Source organism: Delphinapterus leucas, chromosome 2 (assembly GCF_059928025.1).
Source record: "Delphinapterus leucas isolate spDelLeu-1000000601 "Yukka" chromosome 2, BTC_Dleu_Yukka2, whole genome shotgun sequence".
Taxonomy (NCBI): domain Eukaryota; kingdom Metazoa; phylum Chordata; class Mammalia; order Artiodactyla; family Monodontidae; genus Delphinapterus; species Delphinapterus leucas.
Genome location: NC_143130.1, coordinates 172942955 through 172968159, shown reverse-complemented (window position 1 = coordinate 172968159; position 25205 = coordinate 172942955). Strand labels below are relative to the sequence as shown.

General features: G+C 51.0%; 1 protein-coding gene across 1 annotated transcript in view; it reads right to left on the bottom strand.

The window, feature by feature from the left end:
* The window catches only part of BDKRB2 (bradykinin receptor B2), a 32845-nt gene extending 8307 nt beyond the window's left edge, over nucleotides 1-24538 (bottom strand). Inside the window, exon 1 of the mRNA XM_022576162.2 lies at nucleotides 23690-24538. The gene's annotated coding sequence lies outside the window, so the exon portion shown is untranslated. The remainder of the gene's footprint in view (nucleotides 1-23689) is intronic.
* Nucleotides 24539-25205: the final 667 nt, after the last annotated feature.

The window sequence follows — 25205 nt, the reverse complement described above, 5'->3', positions numbered from 1 at the left end:
GGAGACCACTCCCTGGGGATGAGATGGTGCCATCTGGCTTCCCATGGGTTTTGGCCCATGGGGGCACCAGCAGGAGGCCGAGGGAGGGAGGAGAATGAGGATGGGGTGCCGGCTCCCAGCTCCCTCCTTTGGGGGCCTCCAGGGGCTGGCTGGGCCCGGCCCGATTCACAGCTCCTATCGGGGCCCTTTCCAACTCGCTGTCCAGTGATGCTGATAAATGCCACCTCCTCTTGCCACTCAGGCCTCAGGCCCGAAGGGAGGGAGGGAGGGACGAGTGGATCGTCTGCCGAGACCTCTGCTGCTCTAGCTCTGAGGCCCTGGCAGTGTCCCTACGCGCTGTCTACAGGCAGAAAATAGACCCTCTGTTAAAATTCTCTTCCGCTAACCAGTGTTAGCTGGTTTGAATGTGCCCTCTCTTTCCTACTGGACGCTGACTCAGATGTCAGAGAACTATTTAAGGGACTGTTGGGGGAAGCGCGCGGGCGTGGTGTGGCGGGCACATCGGCGCTGAGGGTGGTGGCAATCAGGTGTACAGTTCTGGGTGTTATTTGAGGGAGTCCCTTTAGCTCCCTGCGCCTCGGAGTCCTCATCGACACAGCTGGGGGTGGGAGCGGGGGTGGGGCGGGGGGGATGGACCCATGCCGCCTCCCGCCTCTACTCTGATCCTCCTGTCTGGGTCCGGGCGCTGGGCCGATGACTCCGCAGCTGGGCTTTCCCCTTGTTTTGCAAACTGATGCTTTAGAAGAAACATCTAACATTCTCCCTCAAAATTGGTCCAAGAAGACTTACTTTAGAAGTATTTCCTTTGGGCTTCCCTGGTGGCGCAGTGGTTGGGAGTCCGCCTGCTAATGCAGGGGACACGAGTTCTAAGCCCTGGTCCGGGAGGATCCCACGTGCCGCGGAGCGGCTAGGCCCGCGAGCCTGGAGCCCGTGCTCCGCAACGGGAGAGGCCACCGCGGTGAGAAGCCCGCGCATCGCAACGAGGGGCGGCCCCCGCCTGCAGCAACTAGAGAAAGCCTGCGCGCAGCAACGAAGACACAACACAGCCAAATATTAAATAAATTAAAAAAAAAAAAAAAGTATTTCCTTTGGCTGAATCACATAAACACTGGCTCTTGGCGCTGCAGAGAGCATTTCCATTTTAGCCTCAGAGGGAGTCTGTTCTGGTTCCCCAAGAATCCATGTCTGAGGGCTCTGCGGCTGTGGCCACCCCAGGACACACAGTGTCACTTTCTCAAGGACCAGGATTTGCCTTGTATGGAGCCCCTGAACCTGTAGCCAACTCGTGCTCCATGTTTTGTGGCGGTGTGTTGGAGATAGGAGGTATTTCCCAAAGCGAGGGTTGTGGACTGGATGGTAAATAACCTCGAATCGTTGAGCCACTCCTCTGGGTTAGCCCTGGAGAAAGTGTCTTCAGCATCTCTCTGGTGTTTATAACCCACCTTTCAACAAAGACAGAAGGCCCAGCGCCTGGGCTGGCCCCCAAATCTAGCCAGACTTTAACCGGATTGTTTCTCGCCCATTGTATTTATTTTTACAGGCTTTTTTTTTTGGTGACAAATGATACTCATTTTCCATTTAAGTTGGTGATATGGAATTACCAGTTCAGAAGTGAGTTGCTATTAAAGAAGTAGCTGTACAGGTGACATAGACGTCAGAACCTGTGCGTGGAATGACCGAATGAGGGAAACACAGCCCGAGGAGTCTAGCTGGAAACTCACGTCACAAACGGGAAACCCAGCCCCGCGGTCAGGCTTACCGGCTCTGGAGCCAGACCTGGAATTGGGTCCCCCTCTATCGGGTCATTATGTAACCTCGTGGTGCCTCGTTTTTCTCAACTGTAAAATGGGGGTTAGAATAAAAAGAGCTCTCACCACCTAGGGCGGCTGTGAGGGATAGATGAGTGAATCCATGTCCAATGCACGAAGCATGCAGTGAACGTGTCCAGGATGGGTGCTGCTTCACCTCCACCCCCCAGGCGGGCCCGTCTGCTGTAGGAGCCCCCCACGTGGCCTGCTCTCCCACCCACAGCCCAGCTGAGGTTTGCAGACACAGTTCCACAGCTGGATGGAGAGATGAGTGTGTCGCTGGGACATCACCAGCCTGCTGCTCCAGGGGAACCCTTGAGACCGCACAGTTCTATCCTGTCGGGAGTGCGGTCCCCTTCCGCCTTTTGCATCCCCTCTCACAGTGATAGCCTTGTGTGTGTCTGTGTGTGGATGCACGCATGCTCCTGTCCCGTTATATTAAATACACCTGCCTTGATCGTCTTTCCACCCTCCGCCGTGCCTGCTGCTGTGTTTTGCACATCCCAGTCTCTTGGAAAACATTTACTCCATAAATAAGTAAAATCTCTCAGACCACCCAGCAAATTGGAGTCAAGGCCAGAGCTACAAAGAACCAAGGTCTCCCGAATCTCAGCTCAGAGCCCTTCTCTGGACTTCTCCCCGGAATAAATGTTCTCCTCTAAAATCTGCCTTTATGTGATCGCTGAGTACGGATGCTGTCTGTAGGGAGAAGTGTGGCCTGAGTACAGTTTCCAAGGGGCTTTTTCTCCTTTTCCCTGAGAAAAGGTCCGAGCTGTCTGTTGGGGAAGGATGGGGTTCTGGGAATTCAACCTAGGTTCCAGGAACACCTAAAGAGCTGAATCAGAAGATCCATTCAACCTTAGACATCCACGTGGGCCCTTCTTGCGTTTGGGCACTTTGTGGGCCTGGAATGTTTTGGAAACACTTATGGGGGCGGAGGTGGGGTGGCGGGAAGCGGGGGGGGAGCCTTGAGAAGCGGAGCCTCTCTCCCCACCTGCTTTCTGCAGCCGAGGACGGGGTGTGCCTCCCTGACTGTTCCCCCTCACACACCCCAGGCTCCTGCTGGGCTTCATCTGTTCCTTGTTTCTTACTGTTCGCCTATTCTGTTCAGCACATCCTGTTTCCCTCACCTTGGGCTCTGTAGTTTTAACGAGTGAGCCACTTTATCTGATATCCTAAAACCATCCTTCCCCTTAAAAAAAATAACATCTCCCTTTTTGTCTTAAAAGATAATATGACCACAGTAAAGAGCATTTAAAAATACTATGCTCTTGGGACTTCCCTGGTGGTGCAGTGGATAAGACTCCACTCTCACATTGCAGGGGGCCTGGGTTCAATCCCTGGTCAGGGAACTAGGTCCCATATGCGGCAACTAAGAGTTTGCATGCCACAACTAAGAAGCCTGCCTGTTGCAACTAAGACCCCGTGCAACTAAATAAATAAATATTTTTTTAAAAATACTAGAATCTCTCAGAGTTCTATCCCCAAACAGCTCTTTTTATATCCACACTCAACCAGCTTTTCATCTCCTGTGGTTTTACGTAGAATATCGCATCAAGGGGATTTTTCCGTGTTGTCCCATTGTTGTCCTAAGGATGCCTTTAAAAGAACGCATTGTATTGGTATATTGTGGTTTATGAACCCATTCCTCGATTCCGATCCCTTCGTATGTAATGTATTTCCATGGGGCTCCATCAGGATTATCCCAAGGATATTTCTTAGGTTCCCACCACCCCTGCCTTTGCTGGCGCTGCCCCTCCTGCCTGAGTGCCCTTCTCGGCCCTCTGCCTGAAGGTGACACCAGCTGAGTCACCAGCCCTTCCACGGAACCTCCTCCTTAAGTGGCCTACGATGGCTGGTTTTATGTGTCAACATATCTAGGCTACAGTCCCCAGTTATTCAATCTAATACTGGTCTAGGTGTCGCTGTAAAGGCTTTGTAGATGTTATTGAAGCCCCTCATCAGACTTTAATTAAGGGAGATTATCCTCCAGTATCTGGGTGGGCCTGGCTTAATCAGTTGAAAGACCTTAAGAGCGGAACTGAGGTTTCCCAGAAGAAGAAATTCCACTTGGGAACAGCAGCTTCAGTGCATATCCAAGAGTTCTGGCCTTCCTCTCCTGACCACCTTACCTATGGATTCTGGACCTGCCTAGCCAGCCCTGCAACTAAGTAATCCAGCTCCTTGCAATAAAGCTGTTAATACATTTCTCCCACTGGCTCTTCTTCTCTGCTGAACGCCCTTGAGCAGTGGAGTTCTCTTCCTTCTCTTCCCCCCTCCTTCTCCGTGACATTCATTTAGGGCAGGTCTATCAGAGATGCTTATGTTGCTTCTTCTTTGCTCTGTTCTGTGCCCGATGCCTATTAGGTACTCAATAAATGATCATTGACTGACCTGATAGAGGGCAGGGCGATCCCTACTTTTCTTTTTCTCCCCAGCAGACACATCTGCAGGGTAGAGGCGAAGGGAAATGGAAGAACTTGCTGTGTGCCCTTCCTGCTACATCCTCAAGACTGTACTGTGTGGTTGATACATCATTATTCCCATATACCAGACATGAAGGCAGAGGTTTAGCTAGGTAACCTGAGATAGTTCAAGTTCACAAAGCTAGCCAGAGGCAGGGCCAGGATTCAAACCCAGGTCTGCCTGACTCCAAGCCCCGAGGCATCAGAAAGCCTCTCCCCGTCGTCGAAGTTCCAGGTGCGAGGCCCCCCACGCTCGGAATAGTTGAGGGATTAAGTGGGCTTGCAGGCTTGGCTGTCCCTGGCCTGGAGGGGGCACTGTGACTTCATTCCTCAAGGGAAGAAGTTTTGTGCAGGTAGCTAGCTGCAGGTGGGCAGCTCAGACAAGGGCCCAGCTGGCCATGTGGAGGTGGCAGGGGGATTCGCACAGGGCTAGAAATTGGCAGCCCGTGGGACTCGGTCCCTGGGACCATTTGGTAATGTGGGTTTTGGAGGCAGGAAAGCTCAGTGTCTCAATCTCGCCAGTCACTTGTGGTTTGGACCTTGATTGGAACTGCAGAAGGCAAGACACAGTGTGTGTGTGTGTGTGTGTGTGTGTGTGTGTGCGCGTGTGTGTGTGTGTGTGTGTAAGAGCATGGGTTGGGTGCCCCGAGATGTCCCTAAGGGGTTGGAAAGACAAGGGACCTGGGGTTTCATGACTGAGATACAACCAGCTCAGAATCCCAATCCCAACACTTACTAGCTGTGTATAACCTTGGACGAGCATCCCAGCCCCTCAGGGTCTCAGCTTCTTCATCTGTCAAATGGGAAGCTAAGAGCACCCACTTTGGGGTTGCTGTGAGTATAGGAAGGTTAATGAATATTAAGTGCCTAGAACAATGCCTGACACATTTTAAATGCTCTATACATGTCAGGGTTTCCTTCCTCTCTGCTCTGTATTAGGTTTCTGCAAACAATTTTATTGGGAGAAAAAGTTCTACTTAAAAAGAAAGTGTTCAGTCTACCTCCAACCCCTCATGACAAAGGGGGAAACTGAGGCTCAGAGAGGTGAGGAGATGCCTAAAGCCGCACAGTGAGTAAATGCCAGCCTGCAGAAAGAGCCACGGCCTGGCCCGTCTCCTCCAGGAGTGGCCTCTTAGGGGTCTCTTCCAGGCCAGAGGTGACCAGGGGTTGGGACACACTCACAGGTCTGGGGCCACTGGGGACAGAGCCCAAGTGGCCGTCTTAATGGAAGCATGGGTTCCTATACCCAGCATATTCCTCCTTCCTTCTCCTGCTCCGGAAACTCCTCCTGGGTTAACATGACAGGATCCTGGAATATTAGGGTGGGAAGGGCTCTTGGACACTGCTTCATCAGGCCCCTGTTATATAAGTGGGCACGGAGGCCCAGAGATGGTGGACATTATCCCAGGACACACAGCCAGTTAGTGGCAGAGCTCGACCTTGAACCCAGGTCCTGGAATTACGGGATCTAAGCCCCCTGTGTTTTGTTTGTTTGTTTGTTTTGTGTTTTTTTTGTTTTTGTTTTTATCATCCTACAGCTGCTGCCATCCCATGTAGAGACAGGGCTGTGTGCTAATGTCTGATTGTGAACATGTTCAAAACCCCAAACTCATACCCACAGCCCATGCAAAGGAATGGTGAGGGCACACACCAAAATGTTACGAGCTGCTGCCTTTATGTGATTAGAAAGATGTCCTTCTGGAAGAAAATATGTGCAAAACGATGTGGCCGACAGGGCTTAATCTCAAAATGTACAAAGAGCTCATACAACTCAATAACAAAAAACAAAAAATGGGCAGAAGACCTAAATAGACATTTCTCTAAAGAAGACCTACAGATGGCCAATAGGCACATGAAAAGATGCTCAACATCACTAATCATTAGAGAAATGCAAATCAAAACTACAATGAGGTATCACCTCACACAGTCGGAATGACCGTCATCAAAAAGACTACACATAATACACACTGGAGAAGATGTGGAGAAAAGGGAACCCTCCTACACCGTTGGTGGGAATGTAAGTTGGTGCAGCCACTATGGACAACAGCATGGAGGTTCCTTAAAAAACTAAAAATAGAGTTACCATATGATCCAGCAATCCCACTTCTGGGCATATATCTGGAGAAAATTCTAATCCAAAAAGATACATGCACCCCAATGTTCATTGCAGCACTATTTACAATAGCCAAGACATGGAAGCAGCCTAAGTGTCCATCAACAGAGGAATGGATAAAGGAGATGTGGTACATATATGCAATGGAATATTACTCAGCCATACAAAAATGAATGAAATAATGCCATTTGCAGCAAAATGGACGGACCTAGAGATGATCATATTAAGTCAGAGAAAGACAAATATCATATGATATCACCTTTATGTGGAATCTAAAAGATGATACAAATGAACTTATTTACAGAACAGAAACAGATTCACAGACATAGAAAACAAACTCATGGTTACCAAAGGGGAAGTGGGAGAGGGATAAGTTAGGAGTTGGGGATTAACAGATACACACTACCATATATAAAATAGATAAACAAGGTCCTGTTGTATAGCACAGATATTCAATATTTTATAATAAACTATAACAGAAAATAATCTGGAAAAGGAAATACGTATATACACACACATATATATATATATATATATATATATATATAACTGAATCACTTTGTTGTACACCAGAAACTAGCACAATATTGTAAATCAGCTATACTCCAATTAAAAATGTTTTGAAAGAATGATGTTCTCTTCCCACTTTCCTGTATGTTCTGGGGTTTCTGTTACAAGCATGTAAATAATTTATAATGGGAAGAAATAGAAATCTTTGCAAAAGGGTAAAGCAGAAACCATTCAGGGTCCAGCGGGAGTGTGTTTTCCAGAAAAGCCTTTGCTCAGGAACGGCTCGGACTTGGTGAGCTGAAGATGCTCACTTCCCCGTAGACACTCCAGCTCCTTGAATGTCCTGGTGGCCCCGGGGGTGGCCCTGGCCCTGCTGGGGCGGGAGGAGAGGGTGGCTGACCTGGGGCTTTGGCCACATGCAAGTGTGTGCCATGACCTGTCTTCCCATCCAGCCTAGTTTATAAAACATGGGGGAGGAAAACACCATGGAGGCTCTGAGCCAACCACAGAGAAAAGACTCCTTCGTGGCATGAAGGGATTTGGGTCCTGCCTAAGATGCGTGCAAAAGAAGTGGTGAACACCATATTTGAGGCAGGTGGAGTTTTATCCCTTCCTGCACAGGGTCCCCACAAGATGCCCTTGGCTCCTAAGGGACTGGTACCTGTTCAATTCCCGGGAGTGGCCTTCCTGCCCATTCATTCATTCATTCATTCAGTCAACAAACTTCTATTCCCCATGTGTTTGCCATGCTCAGTGTAAGATATCATGGGAAGGGTACAGGCATGGTGGGCAGGACAAAAAGAATTTGGACATCAAGACACAACCTAGTGCCGTCCTTCAAGGACCATCTCAAATGTCACCTCCTTTGAGAAGCCTTCCTTGACCTCTCAGCCAGCAGAGATCTCTCCCTTGTCCGAGACTCTATAGCAAAAAAATGGAAGGGTGCAAGCCTCTGGGCATCAGAGCCCTGGGTTCTAGTCATGCCTCCATCACCGAGTGCCACATGTGACCTTGGATAAATGCTTTGACAACGCTGGGACTTCATTTCCTCATTGAGAGAATGAGAGATTGTACCAGGTGGTTCTGGAGACCTTTGTAGAACCATGTCCCTAGAGGGGAAGTGAGCTGCTGTGGGGAAGCAGTGAGCTCCCCATTCTAAGAAGCATGCAAGCAGAGGCAATGTTGCCATTTGCAGCAACGTGGATGGACCTAGAGATTATCACAGTAAGTTAAGTCAGAAAAAGAAAAACAAATACCATATATATTGCTTATATGTGGAATCTAAAATATGACACAAATGAACTTATCTATGAAACAGAAACAGACTCACAGACATAGAGAACAGACTTATGGTTGCCAAGGGGGAGGGGGGTGGGAGATGGAGTGGAAGTTTGGGATTAGCCGATGCAAGCTAGTATATATAGAATGGATAAACAACAAGGTCTTACTGGATAGTCAGGGAACTATATTCCATATCCTGTGATAAATGGAAAAGAATGTGAAAAAGAATGGATATATATGTATAACTGAATCACTTTGCTGTACAGCAGAAATTAACACAGCATTGTAAATCAACTATACTTCAAAAAAAAACCAGCCTTGTCCGAGCCACATGACTGCTACCCTCTGCCCAATTCCACTGAGGGAGGCTGATCTCCTTGGAATCCAGGGAGTCAACCTTCAGAGTTCCAGAGCTCTGGGCTCTGTCAGTGTGATACGTTTTTTAGAAAAGAGTGGGAGAGGTACATGTTTCTTAGAGTTGATCTGCAGAGCTTGGAATTCCCCAAGAACAGAGAAGCAGAGAGGAAGGGAAACTTTGGGCCCATGTCCCCAGCTCCGGCACTCACATCCTGCCTGGACGCAAGAGCCAGACAAGCCTGGGATGTGTCTTGGTTTTTGTCTGGCTGGACAACCTGGGGCAGCCGACGTAGCCTCTTGGTAAAATGGGCATAGCTTCCCCTGAAAAGGGTGTTGTGAAGACTGGCAGCAATATGTAAAGTGCCTGCCACTTTGTTTGCATGTTTCTAAGTACATTATAGAGTAACCTCTGCATGTAGGAACTATTATTATTATCATCCCTATTTTACAGATGGGCAAACCGAGGCACAGCCTGCATGGTGGAGCTGGGATTTTAAGCCCAGGTGGCCTAGGCCAGACCCCCAAATTTGATTTTTGATTTTGTTTTTTAGCTTAGTATTATGGAAGTTTTGAATATGCACACAAGTAGATAGACTAGCATCATGAAACTCCACGTACCTACCACCCAGCTTCAATAATTTTCAAGTCAAGGTCAATCTTGTTTCTTCCATACCCAACCCCACCCCAGCTCTTCTGTATGATTTGAAGCATATCTCACATGCCTGTCATTAACCTGTACATCTTTCAGGGTGCATCTCTAAAAGATAAGGACTCTTTTTTTCAAAAAGCATAATCGCATACCCTTTATTCCATCTAAAAGAAATCAACAATAAATCCTTAGCAGCATCAACTATCCAGGCAACTATCCCAGTTTCCAGTTGTCTCACTCTGATTGCCAAGCAGTAGTCTAAGTGCCTCCCATGAATTAATTCAGGTGATCCACACCTATCTTAAATGGAGGTACTATCATTATCCCCATTTTATAGATGAGAAAACAGAGGCATAGACAGGTGAAGTGACTTGTCTAGAGTCACACAGCTAGTAACTGGTGGAGCTGGGATTTGACACTGGAACCTCACAACACTGTCTCTGTGGTGTGAGGACAGTGGTAAACGAGAGCTGGCACCTGCCCTCAGGTGTCTCCCAGGTGCCCAAGTGTGGGAGCACAGGAGGACTCCTGGGGAAGATTTGGACCCTGCCCAAGAGCACCGGGTGATCTCAACTGTGCAGCGCTCATGTACAGCCCTGTTTCCTAGGCTTCTCTGCTAGGACGCCTGACACAGCCAAAGCATGACGTTGTTGATGGGTGACTGGCACCATCGCTTTGGCTGCGATGAGGGGTCCGGCTAAATCTGGAGGCAGGGAGTCAGAGGCTGTGGCAGCCAGGTGGGAGAGGAGATGGTGCCTGAGATGGAGGGGGGATGGAGGGAGGGGGAGATGCAGGTAGGAGGAGATGGAGGGAGGAAGGATAGAGGGAGAGGGGGCTGGAGGAAGTGGGGGATGGAGGGAGTGTGAGAGAGAGGGAGGGGGAGAGGGAGGGAAGGGGAGATCCAGGGAGAGAGGATGTGAGAGGGGGGATGGAGGGAGGGGGAGATGCAGGTAGGAGGAGATGGAGGGAGGGAGGATGGGGGGAGGGTGAGAGAGAGGGAGGGGGAGGTGTAGGAGGAGGAAATAGAAGGGGGATGGATTCCAGAGAAGGTGAAGCATCAGTAGCCTTGAAAAGGGTGGAGAGAGGGAGGGCAGAAGAGCGGAGGGAAGCCCTCTGGGTCTGGGGTTGGTACCTCCACCTACAGGGTCTCAGGTGATCCCCAACTCCTCAGAAGGCAGACAGAAAGACCTTAACGGTTTCTCTCATCCCCAAGCCTCTGCTTCTCTTGAGAAGCAAAGGTCTGTCAGCTTCCTTTTTCCTTCATTTCTGCCTTTTGTAGTTGATGTACAGCATCCTGGGACTATCTGTCCTGACGTGGAAAGCTCATCCCCGAGAGCCGCATTCATGCTTCCTTCACCACCGTTGAGCCCCTGGCACAGGTGGACTCCTGGTAAACGTTTTTTCCATAAACACCCTGGTGTTCCCTCGGACTAGCCCAGGACCAGCGCTCACAGGAAGGAGCTCCTGCTGCCCTGCGTGTGCCCTTGGGGACCTGTGGGCAAGGGTGGGCTTCTTCAGGCCGACCGAGTGGAGGAAGAGGCAGTGGTGTGCCGGCACGTGTTACCAACTGGACCTCGCTGGGGGGAAAAGCACTAACTGGTAGCATCTGCCAATTTCCGTGCTGTAAATATTCCCACCGTGGCTGATTTCAAGCCCAGCTGAGCTCATGAAATTCCTGACAATGTGACAGTTGATTCCCACCTTGCCCTGCCCAGAGCCCCAGCAACCATGTCTCAGGGCCTTGCCTCCCTGCCCACCCACCCCCGCTGCACAGGGCAGGAGCCCGTCCAACTCCTGGTCATCCTTCAGATCTAGCTTAACATCACCTCCTCCGGGAGGCCTTCCTGGACTCTGAGTGTCTCTGCACAGAGGCCCTTAGCTTCTGTGCTCTCGTGGCCCTCAGTACATTTATGTAAATAGCTTGTTTAATTGGTTCTCTCCCCACCAGGCTGGGAGTGCTCTGACTGCAATAAATGTCTCAGTCTTCCCTCCACTGTATCTGCATCTCCTAGCGCTGGGCCTGGCCAAGGGCAGGTGCCTCAGGAAGTATCCTGGAAAGGATGAATAACGATGATGATGATGTTGACAGCAGCGCACATAGCATCTTCCACATGCCAGGTCTGTTCAGAGCACGTAGCAAACATCAGCTCACTCAATCCTTACAACAGCTCTAGACAGGCATTTCTAGCCCCATTTTACAGATGCGGAAACAGAAGCGCCTCCCTCAGTCCTGTAAGAAAGGCGGAGCTCGCAGCCTTGCCCTCATCTAAATAAACAACAAAACAGGCTCTGACTCCAGCAAGGGGCTTGTCCAAGTTTAGGGAAAGGGCCTTGGCCAAGGTCATTGGCTATTAAGTGGGTGGGAATGGGGTAGGATTCGAACTCAGGGGTTGCAGATACAAAAGTGCTTTGTAAACTGCCAAGTACCCCAGATGTGTTAGGGCCGTGGAATTTTCGAGCTGGAAGAATCTCGCCATTTAGAGATTTTTTTTAGTCCAACCCTATATTAACCGTGAGGAAACTAAAGCTCTAAGAGGGAGGTGGCCTGTCCCTAGTCGTGCATGAGTGTCCCGACCCTACCCCTCTGCACACAACCCCACGATGCCGGTTACTCGGTGGCAGTGTGCACTGCACTTTACAGTTTATGACGGAGGTTTGCACCCCGATCAGCGGTTCTTTCCCTGATCCTCACATAATTGTCCTGCCAGGGGATGTGACGCCTATTTTATAGGCAAGGCAACAGAGGCTCAGCAAAGTGATGTATCCAAGGTCACAGACTCCTAAATGGGGATGCAGGTGACAACTCCCAGAGCCACCAGAGAGACGACAAGAACCAAAGAATAGCCAAGTTGATTGTGGTCGAGTGCATCAGGCAGACCGCGCTCATGAGCCCCTCCTGAGCCCCGTCCCCCAACTATGGGGCTGTCTCCTCAGGGCTCCCAGATGTCAGCCTGGGGCCAGGCAGTGGGAAGGCTGGGCAGTGACAGTTAGACCTGGCTTGACCCCCAGCTCCCCACTTCCCTCTGCACCTTGGTGTCCTCATCTGTAAGGCGGGGATAGTAGTAGCGTGTCCCCCTCTGTGTTGTCAGGTGCTGAGCCCCGGGGCTGGCACGGAGCTGGAGTCCCCCCACGGTAGCTGCCATCAGAGTTGCTTTTTCTATCGTTAGTATTACTATTATTAGACCTACACTGGACCGCTGACTCAGCATGTGCCTTTGAGCAGGTGGCTTTCCCTCTCTGGGCCTCAGTTTCCTCATCTGTAGGGCAAGCAGGGGGGTGATTACACAGATTATTTTGTAAGGTCTTTCCCACTGTGACAGTCTGTGACTAGCAGCTTTCTAAATCTGTTCATTCTGCTGCTGGGGTGGGTCTCCCCACTGTAGCCTGGAAGATGACGTCCCCGGCCTACGGGGAGACTGTGTCAGACGGAGGCCACACCCAAGCAGCTCACCTTCCCACACACCCAGCTTGAAGCCTGCCCAGGGGACACAGGGGCAACAGTTCTGTGCCCCTGCTCACTGCCAAGTCCCTGAACCTCTCGGAGCCTCAGTTTCCTTATCGGTGGAATGGGACTGGTCACTCGTAGACACTCAGTGAGGCATCACTCTTAGTAGGAGTTTGCATCTGGTGAGATGCCAAGTCCACTGCGTCCGGCCCCTGGCTGCCTGGACCTGCTTCCTCAGGAACCCTCGGAGCCCAGACCACATTAAAACAATCTGGTTTGCAAATGTTTAATGGGCCAGTCACACACTGAGGGGCAAGGCAGGCAGACGACAGCCTCGATGTTCTTCTCCGAATAGGGTCAGGCACAGAGGGTTGACTGGCTCTCAAACCTGTCTCCAGAACATTCGATTTTGGAATAATTCAATGAAGCAAATCAAGAACCTAAAAAAATACCCTTTACTTTTTGCTTGGTATTTCTGAAAACAATCAAAAGGACAGGGAAAGCCTCCTGTCCTCCGATTAGGGAAATAAGAAACAACCAAAACTTTTCGGACCAGGGGACTGATTAAATATTATACGTGAAAAATGACGCTCCAAAGAGTTCACCAAAAGAGAGAGAACACTTCTGATATCAGGCCAGGTGGGAAAAAAAAAAGCTGGGCACTAAATCATATGTATAACACAGCAGGAAAAAATCTGGAAGGCAAAATACCAAATGATTACTAATGGTGGTTGCCTTTGACCAGTGGGATCCTGTGTTGCTTTTGTGTTTTCTTCATTCTTTGTAGTAGCCTTCACATTTTCTATGAAGAACCTTGATTGCTTTTGGAATGAAACTATTTAAATAAGCCAAGTGCTTTCTCCTATTTTTTTCAAAATAGAGAATGAATGATGGGTTAGCTTGTGCAAGAAAGACAATCAGCCAGCCCATGCTCAATGAAAAGGCCTTGCTTACTTAAAAACCGGTAAATCGATGCGTAATCATGTTTTCATATAAAATGAAATGTTGAGTGTATTTATGAGTTGTTTCTTCAGTGATTTCCTGTCTTACCCAACCACCAGTCCTGAGCATGAGACAGGCTGGGACTTGGGACCCTTTGCTGCAGTGCTGCAGTGCTTGCACCTGGACAAACGTCTCCTCCAGCTACAAATCACAAAGAAATTATAAGGGACTAAAAATAAAACTGTGTGCATGTGCCGCTGGGGCAAATTACAGACAAAAAAGACCAAAAAAACCCCAACTGCCACTTCTGAAGAGCTGGGAGGAAAAACAGGGTGTCGAGAGCAAAAGCAGTGCACTACGCATGCCCCCCCCCTCCCCCGCACTCAGCACCACCAGAGGGGTGGGCAAAACACCTAAGCCACCCCTCTGGCTGGATCCCTGGACACACCCCTACCCTCACCCCATATAAGGAACAAGCTCGCCCCTCCTCGGGGCGGGGGAGGGGCAAGCAAGGGAAACTGTTACTTGTTTTCACCCACCCGCTCCCACCGGCTGCAGCAGGGGCCCCAATAAGTCTTGCCTGAATTTCTTGTCTGGCCTCTAGTCAATTTCTATTGCTTGGGGAAGGCCAAGAACCCTGGTCAGTATCAAGCAGGTGGAGTCAGCGGGCTTCTAAGAACCCAGGAAAGAGCATCCAGGTGGGGAGCTGCTGAGGGAGACTCTGGGAAGGTGGGATTTCCTGCTGGACTCAAAAGCCACTTCTTGTCACAGGATTCAGCCTGATTTTTTACATTTGGGGTCCCCATGAACCAAAAATCCTTCCCCAGCCTCTGTTCTTCATTTTGACTCACGTCTCTGTCACCCGGGTTTCGTCTTTGAGGGATTTTTTTCACGCTGGTTGCAAGGATGCCATGTTCTCTGAGCCCTTTCACATTCAGCATGTTTCTGCCGCCTTCATTCACGGAAGACAATGCACTGTCACAGCCTGCTTCTCTCCTGAGTCTGGAGACACTCCTCTGTTGGATTTGGTGTATTTGCTGCCGTGGGAAAGCCTGATTTTCCTTCCTTTGTGTGTTGCCCGCCACTTTCCCCCCGTTCCCCCGCCTCTGGGTTATATGGCTGCCCGCCCTCACCACCCTCTCAGGTCATCCTCAGTCAGGCCAGTGCTGGCCCTTGAGGCAAACCTGCAGCAAAAAGAAAAAGGCTGGGAGGCAGCATCGCTCTGCAGGCATCCAGATGCCAGCTCTGCCATTTAACAACAGTGTGACTGAGCCAGGGGCCACCTCTCTGGGCATGGGTCCCCCCACTTGCAGGACTAGAGACATTATCTCCTGCCTGCGTGTTGTGGTGAGGACCCAGCGGGATCAGCCCTGGCCATCAGGATCTCATTAGCCCTCGGCTCCCTTTTCTGCCTTGGAGTAACCGTCGCCTCCACGGCACCCCAGATCCAGGCATGTTCTGTGCGGTGACCGCCCCGGGGGGCCCACCTCCACCCCCTCAGCCACGGCCACCACGGTCCACACACGCTCTTGGAAGAAATTCCCCAGGCCACTTGAAAGTCCCGTGGCTGTGATTTATTTTTGCAGTAAACACACGTGTACACCGCTGGGGACATGCAAGGCGGCCCAGTCGGGGAAGTCAGCGCCCAGCTGGGGCTTCGGGATGTTGCCTCAGAGTGGGAAGGCCCGGGTCCCCCCGGCATCTCCAGCCCTGGCCCCTCTTTTGCTTCCCCACCTGCTCTCTTCCCCGCAGTGGCAGGGCTGGTCTCCTCGCCGCTGCCGGCCTGAGCGCACCTCCTGATGCCCATCTTGACATCTTTTCCCATCCAGGGAGCCACGGCGTCCTCGTGGGGGAACCAGACCAGGTCCGGATCCTAGCGCCGCCTCTGACCAGCTCTGTCACCTCTAGAGAGCGTTGCGTCTGCGCCTGGGGGGAAGCATCCCCGCTCAGCAGCTTTGGCAGAGTTCTGAGGGCCGGGGTGCCCGGGGTAGGGCCGAGATATACACTCTTGGGGCCCTGGGTGGGCTCCCGCCTGGTCTGTCCCACCGCAGGTCCTCCCCCATTTACACCTGCCCTCCGCTTTAAAGGTCTAGGACCCTCCTGGGAGAGAACTTGAACCCTGCCCACAACGACAATTCAGAGAGCATAGATGTCACAAGATGGTTATGGGGACATGCAGGCAGCAGAGAGGTAGTGGTGTGTGTCTGTGTGTGTACATGTGTGTATGTGTGTGCATGGTGTGGCGTATTTGTGTGCACGTGTGTGTACATGTGTGTATGTGTTGTCTGTGTTGTGTGTGTGTTTATATGTGTGTGTGTGAGTGTGTGTGAGCATGCGGGGTGTGTGTGTGTGATGTGTGAGTGTGTGTGTGTGACGTGTGAGTGTGTGTGGCAGGCTGGCACACCGAGGCCCAGGAAGGGGAAGGTGGAGATCCTGCCATCTGTCTCTGGATTCAGGAGGCTCAGTACAAGCAGAGGACGTGACTGTCCCGGGTCCTCTGGGCTGGCCCCTGGGGTCACAGGAGCAAGGTGCTGAGTCTGAGTCTCCCAGGCCCTCGCCTGTCTCTCCCACAGGCTCTGCACTCCTCGTGGGCAGAGGCCTCCGAGCTGGGAGCCCAGAGAGTCTCTCCCGAGTGGTTCAGAGAGGAGGGAATGAGCGGGCCTTGCGCGGTGTGGCCACTTTCACACACAGTCCTGCCGCGTCGGCTGTGCAAAGGCTGTGCACGGTGGTCTTGATTCCCTGATGCAGGTGGGAAGGGAGGGGTTCAGGCCGGTCGGCGACCTGCCCTGTGTTACTCAGCAAGCCGTTGGCCAAGCCTCGATCAGAATGCTGGGCTGTTGGACAACGAGGCCGGTGTCCTCCACCACGGCCTCTGCCCAGGGACTGGAACTGGCTGGAGGCCACCTTCGGAGAAGCTGGCACTCAGGGTCCAGAAGAAGGGACTTTGCAGAGTGGTGCAGGCCTACCAGTGGCTGCCATGGGGCCCCCTGGGGTCGGAGCCCATTCCCTTGGGGAAGGCACCCGGGCTCAGAGCTGGTAGGCTCAGAAGCCTCACCTGTGCCCCAGAGCCTTTAGGACATGGGGGCATGGCAAGACCCACAGAAAGGAAGCCTGGAAACCTGCCACCCGACTGTTAGTCTGCAGTGGCAAAGAGACCTCCTTGGAATACCTGCTCTCTCCAGGAGGCCAGAGGCCACACTCAGGGAATGCCATTGCTCACCGGCCCTGGCATCTGATGGCCAGATGCCCATCCTGTTGTCACTGCAGAGTCCGGCCTCCCAGGAGGCCTGCTGAGCCTACCGGGTACAGGCCCTAACGGCCAGGAGGGCGCTGCAGGTCCCCTGCGGACCAGGCTGGGGACGGACAGAGGGGTAAGATGAGGCCCTGGCCTTTGAGGGGGCTCACAGGCTGCAGGAGAGGCAAACACACAGACGATGCCAACACAGCGTGGCTAGTGCTGTCACTGAGGGGCCAAAGGCAGTTGCGGGGCACCAAGGAGGGACCTAGCTTCTGGGAAGGGGTGTAGAAAGCTTCCTGGATGGAGGGACCCCTTCATATCAAAGGCTGAGTAGGAGAAGAAGCTTGAGGAAGGTGTGGAAAAGCATCAGAGGCACGGGAACAGCATAAACGAAGGCTCAGAGGCATTGGAGAGCATCGTGTGCTTAGGATCCTGGGTAGTCCACATTTTCCTCAGTTTCACACCAGCTTTTGCCCCTCTCTGTTTGGAAGAGTCAAGCCCTCCAATAAGGTCTCAACTCCACGGCTGGGTGTTCCTGCTTTAGGCCTGGGAAATGCTCCATGTCTAAGGCACTCTGCGGCACCATCGCAGGCCCATTTTAGAGCTCAGCCCCCAGAGGCTGGCGTGGGGAGGGGCTGTCTTTGCCCTCCCTTACGTGGGTCTGTCTGGGGGAGAGGCTGCCCTTGTAAATCTGCTCGGAAAGTTCTTTCTCCCAGTCGTAGCCAGCTCAGCTCTGCCTCAGTGGCCTTCACCAGTCTGCACCTCTCAACGTGTCAAGCAGGGCCTCAAATTCAAATGCCCACAGGGGCCCATTAAAGTAGGGTGCTGGAGGTGAGAGCAGCTGCTGGCGCTGGGGGAAGGGTGGGCACTCGGACAGCCAAGGTCTGACCTAAAGAGCTGTGTGTGGCCAGGTGGGGCATTAATTTTCAGCCTTGCCAGAGCCGTCTGCATTCCTAGAGAAGCTGGGAAGCTGAATTTTTATGTGAAATGTCCCATTTTAAAACTATTGACTCTTTTAAGAAATGTTGGTGGCTAAATACTTAGCACACCTGTGAGCCTGTTGGTTCGTGGGCGCTGACTGAGACTTAGGTATAAAAGGTTGAAGCAGAGATGGTGGGATCCCAGGCCCAGTGGGGGGCAGGGCTTTGAGCTCTGCTCTCCTACCTTCAGGGACATGGGACCCTCCCAGGGAACAGGAGGCCAGTATGGAAAGAAGGCCTTCATGGGGCCAACAGAAACCCCCAACCAGGCAGATCGTCCTTCCCACAGTCTGGAAAGGCTGGGATGCTGGGCCCCAACTGTGCTGCAGGCCACTCTTGACCACAAAGAGGCTGCTCTTCACCTCCTGTCTCAGCCACTTATCCTAATTCTCCACATGGCACAGATCACTTCCTAATATTTCCTCCCCCTTCCCTATTTTCAAAGAGCCAGCTTTTGGTTTTTCCTTAGATGGAATACTGATATTAACGTTTGTTTCCTTTCTAATTAATCATTTTGTTTTGTCATCATTATTCTTTCTTCTACTTCTTTTTCTTTCTTTCTTTTTTTCTTTCTTCTACTTTTTTTGTCCATCCAGCTTCTTGAACTGAACATTTTATTCATTTACTTGCAATCTCTATAAACAATAATACAATAATCGTCATCATAATTATTATTATTAACATGAGTTCAACTATGAGCATGGCTTTGTCTGTATCCCATAAATTTGATTAACAGTGTTCTTGTAACTGATCTTGTCTCAGATATCTGTAATTTCAGTTTTGATGATCTCTGATGGGAGAGTTCTGAGGAAGAGCATTTCCTAAAATTTACAAGTGATTTGTGATGTTTAGTTTCTATATTTCATATTAATTTCTACAGTATGGTCAAGTAATGCAGCCAGTAAGAGTTTTATATCTGGGACTATATTAAGGTTTTCTTTAAGGCCTAGAACATAATCCATTTCTATAAATATTCCTTAGAATGTATTTCCTTTGTTGAATACAATGTAAGCTAATTTATCATAATTTATAATAATGTTACAAATATAACACACTATAATTTTATATATATATATATATATATATATATATATATAACTCTCCAATTCTTCTAGTGGTTATCTTTAAAATTTTAACAAACATATTAAAACTTGTATCCATCTATTAGCATCAAGAGTAGAAAAATAACTGTTCTTCCAGCTAAGATAAAATCTTTAGTGTAAATCAACTATACTTCAATTTAAAAAAATCTTTAGCACACTTTTCCTCCTCCCTTCTTTTTCTCTTCTCACTTTTCAGATTTAGCTGAAATAATAAGAAATTTTTGTTCCAGATTATTTCCTAATTTTTATGTCTATTTTAAGTATCCTGCCTAAAGAGTTACAAAGCTTCACAATCACAATACAGCCAATTTGTTAGCCATAGTTTAGAATTGAACTGGTTTAACTGATCAGCTAATTTTCCCTATAACGTGTCTTTCCTTTTCTTGCATTATTTGATGGGATTACTTTCCCATTTGGCTGGAAGGTGCAATCTCAGAGGCTCTGGAAGGACCAGAGAGCCTCCCTACTGCCGTCGGGGTGTCACCCCTGCTGTATAGGTATTCACAGTAGGTGCCGTGCACTGGGTTGGGTTCAGTCTTTTCCCTGGAGGGGCTTTCATTTGGGTGGGAGAGGCAGGACACAGCTTGATGCTTCCTGAGGCCCAAATCCACCTGCAGGGGAGCTAGGCTGGGAGCTGTCTGAGGCCCCGAGCTCTCAGGGAGAGTGTGTCTGTCGGTTCCCGAAATGACGTGGGAGGGGGCGGTGATACAGCCCTGGGTACCAGGGTTTGGGGGCCCTGAATTTCGGCCATGGAGATTAAGAGGAGGCATCTGGGGATGGTGGCTTTGGGGTCTAGGGCAGGGACAGGGCCTGAGTTCCTTTCAAATTTGCTCCCCCGAGAAAGCCATTTGCTAAGGTAGCGTGTGTCCATGGCTGGTCTTCCCGGTCAGGCCACACCCCCTTGGAATATGGCCACTTGGGGACGCAAAAGAAAGAAGAGGGAACACGATGTCACAGGTACACATCAGCACAGTAACAGCCACAGAAGCGCTGGGCTTGCCCAAGTGCCTGGCACTCTACAGTTTACGACACCCCACGAGGCGTCTGGCACAGGCACTGCTGATTACGTAGGCTCAGAGAAGCAAAGCGACCTCGCTGAGCTGGCTCAGCCAGCCAGCAGGTTTGGATCGGGGTCTGGAAGCCAGTTCTCTGCGCCCGCCTTCCCAGAGCTCCACTGGCCAGAGAAATCAGAGGGGCCTAGAGGCGCTGGGGAGTGTGGGCTGGAAACCTGAAGTGGGAAAAGTTACAGGGCTCCAGCTGTTGCCACCCATAGATGTACTGCCTAGGAATATGAGCGTGGGCATGCTGGGGCACCCTGTTCCCTGGGAACCCCCAAGCTGTAGTGACCCCACTGCAGGGCACACAACACCTCTGGTAGTCCCAGGTCCTTGCTGCCGTCCCCCTGCTAAGTGGGCACCTGCAGTAAGCCTGGCCCTGTTTGCACTGCCCTAGCACCATCTGAGATAAACCTCTCCATGCTCCTCAGAAACAGGAATGACTACCCCCATCGTACAGATGAGAAAACTGAGGCTCAGGAGCCTCTCCAGCAGTAGACAGTCAGAATTTGAACGCAGAGCCTTCAAATTGTTCCACCCTGCTTTGTGCTGCGATGACTTTTTTTGGAGGGGGTTCACATTTTTCTAACCTGTAGAACCCTGCAGGTTCCAGAGTCAAAGGAATACTTTACTTCTTGGGTTTGTTCTGGAAAGTATATTTTGATTGAAGAGCTGTGCAAGTTTTGCTCAGGCAGGACCCATAGGATGAGAATTATACAGTCCCACTCCAAGAGATAGAAAGTGGCCCAATGCTCAGTGGGAGAGGGATTTAGCTTCAGTCTAAGGAAGGACTTTTTTTTTTTTTTTTTTTGCTGTACACGGGCCTCTCACTGCTGTGGCCTCTCCCGTTGCGGAGCACAGGCTCCGGACGCGCAGGCCCAGCGGCCATGGCTCACGGGCCCAGCCTCTCCGCGGCATGTGGGCTCTTCCCGGACCGGGGCACAAACCTGTGTCCCCTGCATCGGCAGGCGGACTCTCAACCACTGCGCTACCAGGGAAGCCCTAAGGAAGGACTTTTTAACAGTACAACCCTCTCGAGATGGAGCAGGCTGCCTTGTACAATAGTGACCTCCCCGTCCCTGGAAGCATGTGCACAAAGAGGTCAGGGGATTCCTGGGCCGGGTGGGTGTTGGAAGTGACGTACTCAGCCTTAGTATCAAGTCTTAGGAAGTTCAGGAAGTTCTGATCATCTGATTCTGGCTCTGGGATTCCCTAAGTGCCTCCTGAATCCTCAACACACAGTCCTGCACTGTGTGCTTTAAAAAAAAAATTAGACTTTATTTTTAAAGAGGTTTCAGGTTCACAGAAAAATTGTGCAGAAAGTACAGAGAATTCCCATATACCTCCTACCCCACATGTGCACAATCTTCCCCACTTATCAACATCCTGCACCAGAGTGCCGTGTTCTTACAATCAACGAACCTACACCGACACATCATATTGCCAAAGTCCATGGTTTACATTAGGGTTCACTCTTGATGCTGTACATTCTATGGGTTTGGACAAATGTATAATGACATGTATCCACCATTACACTTCATGCAGAGTAGTTTCACTGCCCTGAAAATCTTCTGTGCTCTGTGGGTTCATTCCTCCCTCCCCCCAGCTTTGGCAACCACTGGTGTTTTTCACTGCCTCCATAGTTCTGCCTTTTCCAGAATGTCATATAATAGGAATCCTACAGTATGTAGCCTTTTCAGATTGGCTTCTTTCACTTAGTAATATGTTCTGTGTGCTTTTAGTGCCTGCCAAGTGACCAGTATTCATTTATTCATCCATCCACCCATCCATCCACCCATCCACCCATCCATCCACCCATCCATCCATCCATCCATCCAGCTATCCACCCATCCATCTACCCGTTCAGCCATCCATCCACCCATCTACCATTCAGTCATTCAGCAAATACTGACCTGTGCCCACTTTATGGTAGGCACGGTTCTCAGTGCAGGCGAGCCAGCTGCGAATGGACAGACATGATCCCTACTTTGATTTTGAAAACCAGAATCCCCTGGTGGGTCTGCAGGGCAATCTCCAGTGCCCTCTCTGACCCCAAGGCTGCACAGGTCAGAAAGGCAACCATTAATGTTACCCTCGGATCCCCTCTGAACTTTTTATCCAGGCACGGTCACTGTGTTAGCAGAGACCGCGTGGCACGGCTCTTTCCCCTGCTTGGTGCCGTTGGCCAGCATGTCTCCAGTTCGGTCTAATCCCATGTCCTTAGTCTCACCATTCGTCAATCATCGGAACCTTCCTATAAGTGACAGACCTGAGTCCCAAAGAGGTCAAGGCCTTTCCTGGACCCTGAGCAGAGGGCTTTGCTCAGTTACATCCTGGCTCGGAGACTCAGTTTCCTCATGTGCTCTGTGATGGCCTCGGAGCTCATGACTGCAGGGGTTCTGTGAGTTCCCGGCAGAGCTGGGATGAGACCCTGGGGTCCTGGCTACGGGGCCAGTGTGGGAGCCTGCATCTGCAGTGTTCTCCAAATCCCCTTCTCCTGGCTCGTCCCCACCCCCTGCTTGACTCCTGTCCCGAACGGGAGAAAAACAGTGAACTCTTCCTTCAAGTTTGTGGGGCTCCTATTGTGGAATGTCCCCTTCACCCTGACTGCTGCCAGGGCCCAGAAGTACACAGAACAGTTTTCCTCCAGATAAGGAGGGTGGACAGTGTCCTGTGGGGTCACTCACCCTGCCCCCAGCCACCCACTGAGAGAAGGATTAAGAGGCGGCTTGGCCCTGGGGCCCCCATGGCCCACTCCTGGGCCAGAGCTCCCACTTCCTGTGGACTGGTGGGAGCCCCAGGCAGCCTGACTCAAGGAGGCACATTCTCACCTGCCTGGGAGAGCAACTCCCGCCTCCCACCCTGGCGCAGCCTGGGGAAACTACCTGCCCTCGGCAGCTCTGATAACCGCTACTATTTATTAAGCACCTACTGCACATGCGACACTTCACTTCATCAGCCCATTTCTGTCTTTGCCCCCCATCCTGCCAGGTCAGCTTTCTGGCTCAGGAAACTGGGAAAAAAAACGGACTCAAAAGCATTACCCAGGGGATGAGAGCAGAGCTTGGTGCCAACCCAGGGCTGGATGCAAAGCCCACACTCTGAACAAACAAACTGTTTTATCCCTCCGTCCTGGACAGCCAGGACCAGACAAGAGGGATGCAAAGCTTGTCTGAGTTATCACCACCACCGCCCCAACGCACATCAGCTATCGTTTACAAACCCCCTTCCGTCTGTGGTCTGATTAACTCCAGCCGCCCCGGGAAGCAGGCGAGCAGGGTACTTTGCAGACGAGAAACTGAGGCTCAGAGAGGTTAAGTAACTTGTCCAGGGTCACATAGGGCCAATGAGCGATAGGGCTATGAGTGAAAAGCCAGATTCTTGAGTCTAAACCCCACACCTTCCCTGCTTTACCACCCTCTCTGCTTTAGTGCAGGAATCCACCCAAAAGTCAGGTCACTAAATAGCTCACATAAATACACACCTGCCTGTCTGTCTCCTCCATTCAGGGAGAAGACAAACCTAGAACAAACAAGAACATTTCTCTTGCTGGGAGTCCTTCTTGTTACCTGTAGGGAAGGAAGGGAACTTTCCCAAACTCCCTAGGACCTGAGGAAAACTTCTCACCCAGCCTGGGAATCAGCCCCCATGTCACCCATCTGCCCGCCCTCCCTCTGTGTTTGGTCTGCCTGTCCTTCCCCGAGAAGGTGAGGCGGCTGGACCAGCCCCTGCCCGGCACCCACCTTGTCCGGAGCACAAACGCGGGCACTTCGTAGCTCCCTGGTCCAGCGGGGCTGCCCGAGGGCCCCAGTCCTCCGAGGAGCCTCCAGAGCTGAGCTGGAGTGGCAGCGGGAACAGATCATCTTTCAAGGGCTGGGCTGTGATGTCATCACCATGCTGGGCACTTCCTCCCTCCACCTCCAGCCTAGGCCAGAGCTCCGGCTCCTGCCCAGCGCCGGCCCCAGCCAGGCTGGCTGCCGTTTCCAGATCCCAGACCTACAGAGGCCAGGTGGGTGGCTGCATCTGCCCAGGGCTCCTGCTGCCCTCTGTGCCTGGGGGGCTGGGCCATCCACATGGATGATTTCCAGGTTAGTCCATGGAATGTTCTCTTGTGTAGACAGGCTGCCCTTTAGAGGCTCGGATTGGCAAACGCGTTCTGGGCTCCAAGTCAGCCTGGATTTCAGTCCCCGTGCTGCCGCTTTCCTGGCAAAAAACCTCGGGCAGGTGACTTAACCTCTCTGAACTCTGAAATGTTGCTGATGGTGACAAATCTCAGAGAGGGGAGTGGTGAGGATTAGTAACGGTCCTGACGTGTATATAACTTTTACTGTGGTAGGTGCTTTTTTAAAGCCCATAAATGCCTTAACTCAGCTAATCCTCCCAGGAACCCAGGCAGTCTGGTTCCAAACTCTGTTCTTAACCACTTTCCCATCCCTTTTCTCAACTAAATGAAAATTTGGTGTGAATATTGGATGCATAGCAGGTGACCCCTAAAATACTAGTTTTCTTCTTTCTGGTATTGAGGTACGTAGCTGACACACTCCACAAGTGAATCCATTTGTCTAATAGCACATTTATTGCTTATCATTATTTCTTTTCCCTGTGTGGTTGTTTTGTGTCCGAGTTCAGGTGTAAAACAGTGGGCATTTACACAGAAGGTAGAAACAAGGGTGGCCAGGGAGGCAGGGGAGTTCTGATTTTTTTTACGCCATGTATACTTCCAAAGGGATGATGGCAGCAGAAACTCGGAAACGTTTTCAGAGATAGAACACCTTTCCCTGTCCTGTTTTCTGGTGACACTTCAGGATCTGTGCCTCTGAGACTCAGCCATTTCTTTGGGGATGTTTGCCTGTGGTTTCCTCACACTTCAACACTGGTTGGCTTTCTTAGCTTCGCTCTGGAGACTAACTGACAATCCACAGCACTTAACACTCCCAGAAGCTTAGAAGATGCAAAGTATGGGGGCCTTCGAACATTTTTGGAAAAAGTCTTAAAGCATTTCCTTCAAAAGAGAGCTGATGACGTGGGTCCGGTGGGACTGGGGGAATAAACGGGAGGGTCACAACTCCACCTGCCGTCTCCCCTTCCCCTGTAACTTCTCTGAACCAAGTCTTCAAACCAGCGACTGAGTCCAACTCCATTATCAGAGATACGGGGAAACTGAGTCCCAGAAGGGTTAACGGGGAGACCTGGGATCTAGGCCTGACTTGCCTGTGAACTGGTTGCATAAGCTTGAACGTGGTCCTTTCCCTGACCTGG